At 40.4% G+C, this 14,317-nt stretch overlaps 1 protein-coding gene across 2 annotated transcripts in view; it reads left to right on the top strand.

The window, feature by feature from the left end:
• PLPP1 (phospholipid phosphatase 1) overlaps window positions 1-14,317 on the top strand; it is a 59,092-nt gene that overhangs the window by 30,169 nt on the left and 14,606 nt on the right. The window lies entirely within an intron of this gene.

Here is a 14,317-nt window from a genome sequence, read left to right as displayed (position 1 = left end):
GTGGGGTCAAAAATCAACTTTGCTAGAGGTGTGAGTCTTCAGTATAATTTCTGCATGAGTCTGAAAGGACTCTCAAATGTAAAGCATAAAAGGAGACAACATTAACTGATTGTAATGCCTGAAATGGTGCTGAGATATTTTTTCATGATTTAGGGGGAGGATTGTCCATTGTTTTAGGAACACCTTAACTTCTTAGAGGAGACTAAGGTCTTGTGTAATGTGATCCTAGATGAGGTGCTGTCCTGATTTTTGTCTGGGATAGAGTTAATTTTCTTCCTAGTCATTGCTATGGTGCAGCATTTTGGATTTGGGATGAGAATAATTCTGATAACACACAGATGTGTTAGCTGTTGCAGAGCAGTGTCACACAGAGCCCAGGATGTTTCAGCTCCTCGTGCTGCCCTGCTAGCGAGGGGGCTGGGATGCCCCGGGAGCTGGGAGAGGACACAGCCAGGACAGCTGGCCCAGGCTGGCCAGAGGGATGTCCCATGCCTTATTGCTAAGCAAGATGCCATCTGAGATCTGAGCTGGGAGGAGCTGGCTGGGGGGTGCTGCTGCTCGGGGACAGGCTGGGCATTGGTTCGTGGCTGGTGAGCAATTGCATTGTGCCTCACTTGCTTTGTGTATTCTGTTATTGTTGTTATTAGTAGCAGTCTTTATTATATTTGTTTCCCTTCATTTTCTGGCCTATTACACCATCTTTATCTCAACCTACAAGTTTTTGCCTTTTTTTTTTTTTTTTTTTTTTTTCAGGTCTCTTCTCTATCCCCCTGTTGGGTGGGGGGAAAGCGCAAGACATAACAGGTCTGACCAGAGCATTTTAGAGCAAACTTAGTGCAAGTGTTACATTAGTTTAATGGTTGCTGGTCACAATAATGATGTGCTTGCCCTTGCAGCTGTGCTTGTTGCCAGAATTCTTGGGTAACACCTTACCTGCTGTCTAAGCCCCCTGTTATGCTGTTCATCACTTCTGGGAGCTGGTTTAAGGTTGTAATTTTGCTGTTCTGTGTAACGCTGGCTTATGATGTGATAGGATTATGGGCTGTGAGACTAATCTCGTATTTGTACTCAGGAGCACCAGCAGTGTCCAGAAAGATGCGGCAACAGAATAGTTCACTTGCTGTTTCCCAAAGAAATTGGGCCTGACCTCTGAGAGTGGTTTGTGTTCTGCAGGCAGGCGCTCTCACACCTGAGGGTTGATAAGCCACCAAAGGTAAAGGGAGCTTGGCAATGAGTTTCCCAAGAATTTGGAGGACATTGATAAGCTCTTGAGCTGTAACTGAAAGGTGAATTTCTGTATCAATTAGGTGTTAGAGGTAGAGTTAACTACCATTTACCTTCACATTTGCGTAAAATAAACATGCAGTTAGAAGTACGGAGAGAGTGAAGACAAGGCAAATGTCACATACAAAATCATAGGTTCTGAACTGAGCACACCATTCCTGGGTTGTGACAGAGCTTGAGGTAGTTCTGGAATATTTTCAGAGATTCATGCTCAGTTTTACAGCCAAAGACATATCTCATCTTTATTTACTGTTTCTTCCTTAAATTATACCAGGAAAACCACTTCCAGGGTGAAAAATCCATGGTGTGCTTAAATTATGCATCTTGGGCTGTTCTATTCCGTCCTTCTTTGATCCCCTGAACCCCAACTGTAAAATATTTCCTCTGTGTGTGTTAGCGTGAAAGTAAAGCAATGGACTTTTGCTTGGTTGCTTACACTGGTAAAGTAGCAGTGGATTTTGGTGAGTTTCAGTAAGGTTTTCCTCTCAAACCTGAACCTGATAAGTTAATTCTTGTTGATTCCAGTATCTTGTTTACTCTGAAAAGAGTCCTCTTCAGCTTTAGATAGCTTTAGCTTCTCCTTGACAACTTTTGTAGCGTATTTGCACTTCCAGTACTACCGGCCGTTAAACCAAGCTGAGGATCACAATAACAGTTGTGTGCTTAGTAAATCTCATTCGTATTTGTTGAAAGCTGCACATAAGAGTTGAGATGTATTGCATGAAAGTATATAGTAGTTCCAGATCTCTAAAATACGTATGGGAATAGCTACTTTAAAAATTTCTAGTTAAATTGAAAACTATTAGTGTTAGAAATCGGTGTTCTCTCCTACCTGTATTTGTAGGATAGCCCTTTCTTCAGGCATTCTCTGGCATTTAATTTAAGCTAGATAAGGAAGCTGGTATGAGCTAATTCACAGCAGTTTTCTGAGTGAATGATTCGTACAGAGCTGTATTCTGAAGCTTTTTTTAAAGGTATTGCTATGCTTAATTCCCAGTAGTCATGTGCAGAGCTTCTAATACTTACATTCAAATAGAAGGTTACAAAGAATAACTAAATAGGATGTTTGGCATATGAAGGGGATTTTTTTTTTCCCTTTGGTATCAAAAACAGTAAAATTTTCTTTAGTCAGTGACATACATAACCTGGATGAGTAAGGCGTATGGATTTTTAAATGTAATTGCACTGTGGAGGAGGGCTCCACATCATGTTGGTTCTTAATTGGGAGGCACTGCTTGTTTTAATGTTTTAGGAAATTAAGTCTCAAAGAAAAAAACAAGTTGTTCTCCTGTCACTGCAGCTAGTAATTATCATATTACTTCGTATATTTCTGTATATACTGTAATGCTGCTAAATTGCCTTTCAGGTACTTTCTTTAGGATATGTAAAGGCAGTGACTTGCCTAAAGGCCATCTTATCTTTCAACTCTGGCAAAGTAAGGCCCGGTAGGATGGAGTAGGTATGCTGGGCTGTGAACACGGTAGAGGGGGGAAGTGAGTGAGCAGTCTATGCTGTTCTCAGATATCTCTGGATTCTTTTGCAGATTTCCTTTTTTGATCAATTTTTTCCTTCTCTTCTGGCTTGCTACAACTTACTTTTACCTGGCTTTGAGTTGGTTTCCAAGATACCTGAATTCCTCAGAGGAGTACGCATTGAGGACTCAAAGGACAGATTATGACTTCTTCATTCCTTGCTGGTTGCAAGGCTCACTTCTCAAACCAGTCTGCTCTAACTCGTCTGTGGCAGGCTGTCCTTGCGTCCTGCTGGTTAGCTTCCTTGTATTGGAAGGAGTTAATAGAAACCACAGATATTCACCAGCAGGAGATGTGGATGAGTATTTTACTGTCCTCTCAAGTATATTTTATTGTACTTGCTGGTTCAGCCTGTCTGAAATGAGTTTGTAAGCGTGAATGTCTGGTGTAGTAATGAACACAAAGTGCTTCTGTTTTCTTCTAGTATATGAATTATGGAACCCTCAAAAAAAAACACCCTCAAAACAAAAAAACACTTTATTATTAAGTGTATTTAACACTTGGTTGCTCTTGCAAAAAATTTGAGGCTTCTGCTAGGGGTAAAAGGGAAACTTCAAAAGTTACTGTGCTTAGATGTATGGTGCTTTGTGGCTTCAGGGTGGTGGCCTTCTAAGTGTAGTGTCAGATTGCAGTGACACCTTGAGTGAAGATGTTAACTGGTTGCTTCTGGCGCCTTTTGGCAGTCAGGAGCTGGTAATTGCATTTTGATTGCCTTTGTGCAGAAGAGCATTGGTAACCCCTAGGTAACAGGATCTGGAATCCAGCAGACAAGTTTGATCAGGACAGCTGAACATGGAACAGGTTGGCCTTTTAACTGAGTATCGCTTTAGGCTAAGAATGGGTATTGTTTCTTGCATGTAGTGTCCAATCCCAAAGACAGAATGTATACCTTACACAAAGCTTCTTGCAATACTCTTTGGAAGGTGGGAAATTAGTGTGGCTATGGGCTTTTCTTTCAAATTTTTATCCCTTCTTTCTACAAGCCAGTAAAATCTCCAAATAAATTTAGAAACAAAGCACACACAAAGAAAACAAAGAACTTACGGTATCGAAAAGCTGTGTGTAATCTAAAGAACACTTTAAATTCTTGAACAATGTAGCAGGTGCTATATACAGTTGACAGTATTTTTAGATTTTAAGTGAGGATTATGCGGTCAGTCCTGTGTATCATGTTAAACTTGGCAGCACAAACAGCACATTTAAGCCTTGTAGAAAGGTCAGGTGTATTGAATCTGATGCTATTTAGGCTTACATGTTATCCACAAAGTGTTAAGAATAAACGGTGTAGCACAAAATATGTAGTACAACTACTCTGCCTTCTGAATTGGATCACAGGGAAAATGATAGGCTATGGAGGTAAGAAAAGTAAGTTCTTGTTACAGCTGGTGTAAATGATGTCTCCCTAGAACTTCAAATTTAAATTATACTTATTTCCCTTGAATTTACTGTTTTTTAAAAATCACTTCCTGCAAAAATGTAGAAGGAAAAGTCCATTTGTAACACCAAAAAACAATAAGGAGTGTGAAACAGTGTTGCTAATGTTACTCTGAATTTACAACCTTTGAAAGCAAAGAGCCTTTAACTGGCATGATTGTTCTAACTTCATCAGTTTTCTCACCGGTTCAGTGTACCTGATCTGCTTGCTGTGCCAGAGTGCTCACAAAAATCTCTGAAATCTATACAGGACTAATCAATTTAGTGAATAGAAGCTTAAGAGATCATCCCAAACTATGAAGAATACCTGGCAACTGGTTTATGAAGTTAATGCAATTCTGTATTTTGGATGTAGAAAATTATTTTATGTATTTTAGTATGACAGTTTTTGTGAATGACAGTGTAAACTTTTTTTCAGAGGGTAAAATCTCACCTAAAGTACTGTCACTTCAGAAAATGAATGTGCTGGCTTCTTTTAAAAGCTGACAAACTCCGCCATTTAAATTATACATTAGAGATCTGTCTTTATAAAGTAATATGGATCCTTGTCTTCTGAAGCTTTCACTGAATTTTAGCTGTTGAATTCAGCACTTCAGCTCCATCCTTGGCCTTTCGAATTCCTTTGCAGCATGCTTGGGTGATGCATCAACACTTGTCCTGGGTAGGCAGTCCATTTATATCTCGTGCTTTTTTTCTGTCTGAATTTAAATGGTGCTCACTGAATCAGGATGGCCTTTTGCTATTCCTACTCGTTTCCTTGCACAAGGGCGTGGGATGTTCTGGTGCTGTGAGGTTGTCTCTGCATTCCTAATATCTCCTGGCTGCTGCATGCAGTGATGCTGATGTGTCCAACTAGTTCAGCCTTGCTGCTGAGTAATAGATTCAGCAAAGCACCTTTCTTGTTTGGCCTGTCCAGCAGCAGTGTCAAAACAAAAAAAAAAAAAAAAAAAAAAGAAAAAAAAAGAAAGCTGTTGAGTTGCTTGTACCCTGCCACGTTGCTCTTCCAGCAGATTTTGAGGCTGATGAAGTTCCCTGGCAAAGGAGCAAAAAAGTTCCCTGGGCGAAGCCCTTCTGGGTACGAAGCATCTGGGTTCTTATGCCTCTGATCCTTACAGGACTTTGAAAATGTTTGCTAGTTGCCTGGTCAGACTAGTGGGTCCTGAGATGTCTTGGGTTTGGTATTTTGTATCTAACACTAAATTACTTATTAAGCCTCAAAAGAAGACTTCAGCAACTCTTCACATTTCCTCAGCCTTAGGAAAGAGTTGATCACTGGCCTCTAAACATCTGAGCAAGCTTCCTATTTGAGATGCTCTCATGACTTTGCTTTTCCTTTTGTGTGTCTACAGCTGCACCTAGGGTTGTAAAAGGAGAAGGGCTAACACACGGTGTGGTTTCCTGAGCCCTTTGATTCATTAGCTTTTACTCATATTCTGAGCTCTTGGTTAAGGTATAGATTTGGAGGTGTCCCAGTCATCTTGCCTCATACATCGTCTGCATTTGGGATGGCTTATTTCTGTTCTCTTAAAGAGAGATGGAGCAAAAGGGGGGGGGGGTTGTCTTGTTTGTGCGTTAAATGTGTTTTGAACTGGATTTCATAATTGCCAGATGTGTCCTTTCATGATGAAACTTTGTTGTCCTGCTGGATTGCATCTGAAAAATCCGGATTGAATTTCAAACCTAGGTAAATGCTGGGCTCAGTTTTTTTTTTTTTTTTAAATTATATATATACCCATCTATGTATATGTATACATACTTAGTTTGCTTGAATGCAGTTCAAAAACTTTAAAATTTTTGAAATTTATGAAATTAGCAATAATATTTCAAAGCAATTTGAGAGTTGCAGAGGGAGATGGTTCAGGTTTCTGAATGCTGAGAATGAAGGGGTCAGTATTTAAGAGCCAGAGATGCATACAGCAAGGAACTTGCTCTTCTTCGTAGCCTTAAAAATGGAGAAAGCAGAGGTCCTGCACACATGTGGCAGTGCACTGTCGTCATCATATAAACCAAGCTGCTCCCTTCCACTCCAGGGCTGTAAACATTGCCATGCTGTTGGTATGAGATACGGAACAGTCGCTTCCCTTCTGCAGATGGGAAGGCATAAACATAACCTGCTCGTCCTTGGTAAACACTGCAACGGTGGGAACAGACAGTGGGCATTCAGCTCCTTTGCTGGAAAGTTGTGAGAATGTAATTGTAAACAGTCTTTTTGACAGACTAGTCCTTCAAGCAAAAAAAAGAAAAAAAATAAAAAAATAAAAAAAAAAATTGGCTGTGCTTGACGGTTCCTAACTAACCAACTAAGTGCATGTGTGTAATATGCAGATGCATAAAGAGTGTCTTGCACAACCTCTGCTTCTGTGCAAACAGAAGGCAGTGCAGGTGATCTGTCTGAGTAAGGACAGTGGTGAACTGATTCTGCACAGAATTGTTGCCATATTTCTGCAGTGCATACTGAAAGTACTCTGCTAAGACTTTTTTTTTGTAGTTGAGTCTTAAGTCATGTTGGAAAGCAGTTCTGAGCACCTGTTAGCTTTTTCAGAGTTCTTTTCAGTTTTCAGGAAACTTACTCAAACTAGAACAAAACACTTATTTTCAGCAATTGTTCCCGAAGTCTGCGCTCTCCCTTAACAGAGTGGCTGAATATAGAGGAGAGGGGGAAGGGAGCAGTGTTGTAGGTATTTAAAAGATGAGCTGGACACCAGCACGCTTGTTTAGGCTGCTAATGCCCCACCTCTTACAGCAGTGCTAAACTTGGTGGCAGTGTGCAGTGCAGTTTGTTGGCTTACTCTCTGGGTTTACCACTGGTTAAACTAGTTCCCATCAGCACACCTTCTTGTACAGTGTGAAGTTCACCCCCACATGTAATTGTCCTGGGTGTGTGCTAAAGGGCTCTTAGCCTGCCTGCTCAGGCTTTCTGTGCTCACTCCAAGCTCTTCTGGACATGTTTTTTATTGCATTTTAGATGAGCAGTTCAAGTTTCTCCCGGTATTCTAACTACTGACTTCTAAACATTTTTGTCGTTTTTTATAAAAAAAAAAAAAAAGGGAATGGTGATGGGCTGGGATCTGTAAGGTCAGAGTCCTGGGTTTGGAGGAACAGGAAAACCTGATGACTGTGCAGATCCAAGCAGCCGTCCTTGCTGGCTCATTCTTCAGCTCACTGAACTGAACGCACACACGCAACTAAAACCTTTGAACCTTAGGTGGTAAATATTAAGCCATGCTGCACTAATCAAGCTACTTGAAAGGCTCTCTATGCGATCTGAACTCTGTTAGACTCAAAAGAGGACTTGAGGCTAGCAGGGATGCCTGTGTGTGAGAAAAGCTTTCTCTATAAAGTTCAGTTTACCAGAGGATTGTTGAAGGTCTCTAATTTCAGTCTGTCACTCTGCTCCATTTGTGGTAACAGATAACACAGCTGTGAAGGTTCATAACTATAATTGTATTACTAATGTACTGATTTATATCACAACTCAGATGTCTGTGGAAAAAAACAGTTCCCTACTTCAGTTGATATATTGCTGTCATGCTGCCTGCACTCAGAACAAGATGTGTAGTCTGCCATTGCAAACAAAATGTAATCTTCAAAGAAGTCTTTAGGAAATTAGAGCTGACTGTTTTGACCTCGATAATTTATTTCAGCACAATTGCCAAGGTGGTGCCCTTGACTAATCATTTGCCAGGAATTTTACTTTAGCTTTGTTTAGAGTTGTCTGTTCAAGCTCTTTCACAGGCAGTGCACATGCGTGCCAGTGAGTGTGGTTAATTCCCTTAGAGCAGTTCCCAGGAGCTAAGTACCCATGTCAGACAGCTGGCATGGGGCTAAGCCTGCATAAAGGTTTGGTTGAACTTCAAAATAAAGGTGGAAACTCATATGTTGTCCCTTCTACATAGGGAAAACTCCTTTAAAACTCAGTGTTTAAAAAATAAAATAAAAATCAGACATAACTTGCTTGGATTTTAATCAGTTGTTTTTTTTTTTTTTTTTTTCTGTGTCATTAGATAGCCTTTGCAGGTGATTTGCTCTGGATTTTGTTAAATGTAACCCAAAAGACTGGACATTTGCTTCACACTAACCTGTCTTTATTACACAATTGTTCCTAATTTTCATAGTTCTCTCTTGGTACTGGTGGTATTTCTAAGATGAAGCACCATTGTGTGTTAAAATAATGTTATGCTGGAGTATTTCATAAAAGCTTTGTTTTGAAACTAAGCTTTGTGGAAAAAAAACAAAATGCACTTACTCATTCAAACATAACTAAATAGTTTACTTATCTAATCTGGCAGTTTCCAATAACATCATGAATCAGAAATGTCTCTAGAGTTTATACAGACTTGTTAACTACACGTTTGCTTGGGTACTACTGGTATGTTGTGTATAGCAATCTGATTATTTCTGTTACAGAGCTTTTAACCTTTGAGCTGTTACACTGTCACTGTGCGGAAGCATAAAGGTTCAGGAGTTTTCATCAGAACCTATTCAGTATGTTTCAGTTCTGGAAAGATGCCTGCCAAAACCTTCTGAGGAAGTCTGGATACTGAAGCAGTTGAAAGGTTGAATGGACTGAATGCCAGATACATTTTTGCTATTAATCAAATGATGCAACTGTTCCCTTTACCACTGCTTCTCACCCCTTTGTCATTACTGTTATCCAAGATGCAGCACAGCTGATTTGTGAACACATTCAGTCCTATCCAAATAATCCTCTACTCCTGAGAGCTGGAGCCTAAATTAGGGTACCCACACTTAACGCTTGTGGGAAGGTTACATGGAAGGAAAACACTAAACACGGTGGTCAATGAACCTCTTAAATAATTAAACTTCAGAAGTTGCTGCTGGTCCATGGTGAATGATGAAAGGGGGCTGTACTTGATCTAGAGAGCACAGAAAGCTGCCTCTCTAATAGAAATTAATTGTCAACAGGGAGCACCAGATCTGAAAGATAAACTTGCTGTAAGCAACTGAGAAGCAATTCTGCGGTCCGGATCAGATTTCTGATCTTCCATCTCTTTGTCCTGATGTGACTTGGCCCTTCTATGTGGTGATGGATAGCATTAATTTTCATAACTGAAAATATGGCTCCTCACTCTTTACAGTTCTCAGAAATAGCTGTCCCTGCTGTTTTTGGTGTTAGTTTGATCTGGGCATACAGCGCTCCACTGAATCACTGTGTGGCAAAGAGCCTGTATCTTTATTCCAAGGGCATCTCTTCCTATCTATTGGTCAAGTTGTGTAAGCTAAGGCACTGCATCTCATGTGCACCTGAACTGGTTTATTAAATGTATTATTAGGCTTAAGAAGACACAAATGTCAGCCTGAGAAATATACTTACTTAAAATTTATCTATTAGTTCAGTTACTTATTATCACCGTTCAGTTCATTAGCAATCAAAGTGTGTAGTTTGTGATGCTGATTTTTTTTTTTTTGTAATTTAGCTATGGCTAATGGAGCAGGTAGATGCATCTTATCGTTTGGCAGAACTTTTTTGACTTGCACAGCCTATGCCCAAATCAATAGAAAGGGACTACTTCGAAATGGACATGAGCGTATCTGTATGTTGCTCAAAGCTCAAGCAGTACTGCAAGAAATCCACTTAGTGCTGACAGCTTTCTTGCCCCCTAATTGCTGAGGATTACAAACTTTGGGGTGGGGGGTGGACTGGAGATAAGGTTCTGCATGCTTTCCAGGTGCTTTGTTTCCAAAGCAGTTTGTTAAAGAGGGATCATTAATCAAATCTGTGATTTAACAGGGATTACTCTTTTTTTGTTCTCATTCCCTTTATGTAAAATGATGGTAACACTCCTGTGAGTCAGGAAAGTACATGGATAACCTGTGCAGACATGGCTAATTGAACAGAGGTTTGTAATCTGATGCGTGTGAGAGCAAACCAGCCTTTAGAAATACTGGTTTGAGTCTCACTCGCTGTTTTCACTCTTACTTTTTCCTGAGAGAATTATTATGAAAGAAGTAAACAAGGTTGCAATTTTTTTCTATTTGGAGGAGGTAAACTAGAAATACAGGGGAAAATCAAATTTCCCTTTGGACGTTAAGCTAAACTGAGTGTCAAAGTAAAACACAACACAGGAAAACTGTGGTAGTTTTGCAATGTGAGCATGGAATGCCATTGCCACGTGCCAGTAGATTGGACTTGGTAATGCTGAATTCAGAGCGTATGTGCTTGTGCATGGTGAAAATGTTGGGAGTTTGAGTAACTTCTTGCTCCCTGGATGAAATGTTGAAGAGAGAATATTAGTCAGTTCAGGACACAGGTGAATTTTTGCTCATTTGAAAAGAAAAAACAGCAGGCTAATAAAACTTCTTCTCTACTGGTTATCTTTACAGGAAAGTTCATTCTCCTGGTAGCCACCTGTACAAGCCACAATGACAGCTGCAGAACAGCTAGCTAACTAGAAATTGCCCAATTAGATTGTTCCACCAGTGTGTAATCTCTCTGTAAAAACAACAAAGTCCATGCCTGCTTGCATGTGTTGTGCTATATTTCTCCAGTTCCCGGGGTGGTGGGTTAGTGGAACCCAACAGCCTATGCCAGCAGAGGTTTGAGTCTAAGAGCCCGCTTGACCTCGGTGAAGACGAGCCTCCTGGCACTCAGAGCTGAGTGAAACCACGCCATGTTCTCCCTGACCTCAGGAAAAGGTTACTTTCTTCCCCTGCCTCTTGCACTATCTGCAGGGCTTGTTGCAGAAGAATAATAGAGGTGGGGGAGAGAAGAAGGTGATTGCAAATTAGGACTGCCTCTTTCTTCCTCGAACCTGCTAGTTCTGTTTTTCGTCAGTAGGACAAGCAGGGAACTTTCATTTGTGTAAGATAAGAAAACGGTGAGATTGCTCTGCTTTTTGAAGATGGGTAATTACACATTTTTCTTTTTACTAACCTAGTCTTGGCATGTTTTGTCTCAGTGCTGGCAAAGTTTGCTTAGTATCTGCCTCTACTTAAAGCAGAGCTGAGTGGCTCTGCTCTCCTGCCCCAAGTATGATTAGGGAATTGTACAAGACACTTAACAGAAACCTCACGTAGAAACACCTTTGTCAGTAAAATTGGGAAGCCTGGCAGCTCTTCCCTCTGAATGTCATGCTCTGTACTTCAGTATGAATTTAACTACTGGCAGGGAAGGAAGAAGGTGGAGTAACTGTAAATAATACCGTCTTTTGAAAATGGATTTCTGACTTCTTAGTTGTGGATGTTGTTAAATATACATGACTTGCTTGTGCAATTAATTGACCGTTTCTTTGCAGTGAAGCGCAAAGTACTCAGAACTTTGAGTCCTCACTGATATCCTTGGAACTTGTTCTCGTAGAAGTCCGACACCTCGAGAAGAGAGTGGGTTCATGTGAAAACATGTTGATTGCTGAACGCAGAGCTGGTTGTCTTTAAAGAATGTGGTGTTCAGCTTGTGTGTAGCACTATCACCTTATTAAACCAGGTCCTCAGTGTGTTAATTCTAGGAATAATTCCCTGCCAAGTGTGCAGAGCAGTCTGGCACACTTGAAATGGACGTGCTGGCCTGCAGTTTGTTGGACACTTTATTCCCCACCAGATCAATGAAATCTGTAACGTGAATGTCAAGGGAAGCTTTGAGTCAGATGTGAAGAATCTGGAGAACCTGAGGATAGAAGAGTTTTGCAGGCTAATCCAGTGGGTGATTATTTTTGTGTTGATGATACAGAAACAGGCATAATGTTTTGTTGGATATCCTGTTTTCTGTTCATAAATATTACCATACAAAATCCAACAATTAAGCTGAGACAATACCCACAGGCAAGTCTCTATCATGTTTTTGTGGCACAAGATAGCCTTGCTTCTGGGCTATTCCATTTTACTGTCACTTCTAAATCTTTTAAAAGATTTTTAACTTGCTGTTTAATATTTCATTGTCTTGTACTTATCCAACTCTTTCCTAATCTCTTGCTTCACTAAGGCTATTCATTCCTCTATCAGACTGTTGCAGAGAAGTGCACTTTGCTTAATGCTTCTGCACCTTCAGTAGTTCTTACGAGCATATAAGAAGCCACGCTTTTAAGAGCAGTTTAAACAGAGTGTTAAGCTGTTTAAATGAAGAAAGGTTAGCAGTTTATTTTGTGTGCTGAAAGTAGGTAGTGACTCTGCTTGGGAGCAGGTAAAAATGCAATGCAGCTTTCACAAGTCAAAATCCAAACTCTAATGTTTTGAGAGAGTTGGGGGTTTGTGTTTGTCTCCCACCTCTGATTTGTTTCCGTCTCTTGGGAAAACTTTTCTTGTTTGCCTTTCTGTATTTCTGTGAACATAGTAAAGACCTTAGCAAATTTGTAGACATGGCTCTGTGCAGCTCCTGTAGGTAATGCAGCTGGCTGAGATATTGCTGCTGAGATAATTTACCCCTTCCTTCATTAGCCAGAAGCAGGGCTTTTGAATGCTGCCTATAGCACTTTATTTACAAATGTAATTTGATCTAGAACTCCTGTGTTCTTGGAACTAGTAAATTCTGATTTTATTTTTAATCATTTAATTTTAAATGCTGGCACATGGCAATCATGCTGAGGAATAGTCAGAAAACTTCTGCATTGTTTCACTTTAAAGATTTGAAAGAATCTTAAAGTTTTCATAATTAAAGTCTAGGGAAGTGTAGGGATGGCAGTAATACCAAAGAAATTTCACTGGGATTGCACAATGTACAAGTTGGATCGATATTTTGTCCCAGTTGTATTTCTGGCAATACTTCATGTGCTAAACACAAAGTTTTAAGTCATGCACAGCATATTTATCTATTCCTGATGAGGCTGTACTTAGATTTTGTAATCTTCAACTTGGAACAAGACATTCTTAATGTTACATTAGCTGCTGGCATTCTTGGTTTTGGACATACCTAATAACACATTTAAAATGGCATAGGGATTCCAAAATGAATGAAAAGAGTTGCATTTATTACCTTCTCTCATTCAACACCCTTCTGAATGCCTACAGTTGGCAGTATGTTGCCCTAAGGAGTTGCAGGAAGTTTTGTCTTACGGACAACAGCGATAGCCCCGAAGATAAAAATATTGGCACAGGGCTCAGGAATTCATTATTGTGATTTTTTTTTTTTGAGTGCTCCTTTGTGGCTCAGACATGTCTTGTCTGAAAGATAACGCTTCCAAGTTCTTGTCATACAGGATTTCATAGAAAGCTGCTATCCAGAGATCAGCTGGTGAGGAGTAAGGACTACTGCAGTGGAGATGGTGAGACTGCAGTTTTGCTGCAGAACCTGGATTTGAATTTCAAGTATCTGAAGATAATGCTGTCAGTACAGTTTTTCTGAATTGGAAGTGTCTTTGGTATCTCCATATACACAGTACTCATCTTGCTCTTTTCAGAGAGCTTGTTTAGGGTCTCTGAAGATGAAGGCTATTGATAGTGCTTTAAACCAAATGTAAACCAAGAGCTCTTCCTGCCTACACAGGACACTTAGCGTGCATTTTTCTTTCCACTGTCTGATGCAGTTTCTTAATATTGTGCGTGCAAATTGAGTTTCCCTTGTGCATGGGATTGAAATACTCTCAAGAAGGCAATCAGTTAGTGTTGAGTGTTGAACCCAATTATCTTACTGCACATCATTACTCTTGGTGGGAACAGCAGAGATGTTTCCTTCACCAGGGATTTCCCTTGATCCAGGCTCTCCAGCTGGCTCAGCTCCTGAAGTCGTGAGGTGGCAGAGGGCCACCAGGGGAGCTATGAAAACTCTTTAAGTTGTCCTTGTTTGTGTATGTAAGATTTTAAGTGGGTTACACAGCTAAATCACACAGACGCCTGTCAGAGGCCTGGTGGATAGCCTGTGAAATGGCCAAACAGTTGTAGGTGCTCCACATAAGGTAGGAAAAAAAAAAATTGAAATATAATTTCATCTCGTGATTGAAGATCGAATCAGAAACCTCCTTCCATTTTACCAGCCCTTGTTGACAAAGAAGTGGCAGGGGTTTGTCCTGTGTATGGTTTGCCTCAGGTTCGGGAGCCCTGTCAGGCCTCTGCCATTACCCGCAGCCCCTGACGTGAGGGCCCTCTCAAGGCCTCCTCGGTGTCCTGGGGCTGTTGCT

Source organism: Aythya marila (assembly GCF_965140915.1).
Source record: "Aythya marila genome assembly, chromosome: Z".
NCBI classification, from domain to species: Eukaryota; Metazoa; Chordata; class Aves; order Anseriformes; family Anatidae; genus Aythya; species Aythya marila.
Note: the sequence above shows the minus strand (reverse complement) of the source record. Positions and strands in the feature narration are given on the sequence as shown.